This window comes from Artemia sp. Qi Xiang Cuo, chromosome 20 (assembly GCF_049724085.1).
Source record: "Artemia sp. Qi Xiang Cuo chromosome 20, ASM4972408v1, whole genome shotgun sequence".
Lineage (NCBI taxonomy): Eukaryota > Metazoa > Arthropoda > Branchiopoda > Anostraca > Artemiidae > Artemia > Artemia sp. Qi Xiang Cuo.
In genome coordinates, this window is record NC_142813.1 from 31,055,547 (window position 1) to 31,056,546 (window position 1,000).

The window sequence follows — 1,000 nt, forward strand, 5'->3', positions numbered from 1 at the left end:
AAGAGTGCCTTCGAGCATCCCTTACCTGCTTAAAATTAGCTTTCTCGGATGTAATCTGCAAAAGATAACAACAAATACTTAGCCAGTAGCTTGTCAACTGAAAAGCTGTATGCAACTAGGCGAATAGCAACACTAATCATGTCTACCTTTCATGTCATTTACGTCTTGTCAAATACTAAGACTACAAATACTACAAGAGTAGACTAGTCTTGACTTTGACTTTTGACTTATGTCTCCTGCCGGGCGCTGCTCGGCGTAGAGAGTGACGTCTGCCTCCTCCATCCACTTCGGTCCATGGCAAGCGTTTGCACATTGCTCAACCTGAAATTTGACATCGTCATGAACTCGGACAGGCTGTCAGACCATCGTTTCCTTGGTGAGCCGCGAGGTCGCTTCAAACTGGTTTTGACAGGGTCGAAGTCATGGATTGTTTTCGCAGGTATGTGTGGAGGCATTTGAAGTAGGTGTCCGAACCATCGTAGTGTTCGCTCGGCTGCTTGGTAGACTAGTCTGCCTTTCGCATTTCAAAAATTTGTTAAAACTCATCAAGTGCCCCTCCCCACGGTAATCTTTAGTAAAAGGCGAAAGATTAACTCGATATGAAGAGAAGGGTTGCCACCCTGGCTTGGAAGAATTTACTAAATCTGAGAGGAAAAATTTACTAAATCGCATCTGTTTTTTTTAAATACTCAGAAAAAATTTTTGCGCGTGCGGCTACTGTCGCACGCACACCATAAATTATCGATTTTTGCTATAGGAGGATAATCAATATCATTTCCATATTCTTTTTTCCTTTTTTCTTGTTTTTTTTCTCTTTTCCTCTTTCCTTTCGTTTTCATTGTATGATTGAAAATTCCGGAAACCTATAAGTTCAAAAATCCTTTTTTTATTATTCGGATTTACTGGATAGGCTTCATATTCCAGATGTGGTATAACCAAGACGTCAAACAATAGTTTGGAATCTTAGATTCTGGAAATCCTGCTGGTGAAGTCCGGCTTT

At 40.8% G+C, this 1,000-nt stretch overlaps 1 pseudogene; it reads right to left on the reverse strand.

Moving 5' to 3' along the window:
- Positions 1 to 502: 502 nt before the first annotated feature.
- LOC148940090 (U5 spliceosomal RNA) lies at positions 503 to 619 on the reverse strand (annotated as a pseudogene).
- Between the last annotated feature and the right edge of the window lie 381 nt (positions 620 to 1,000).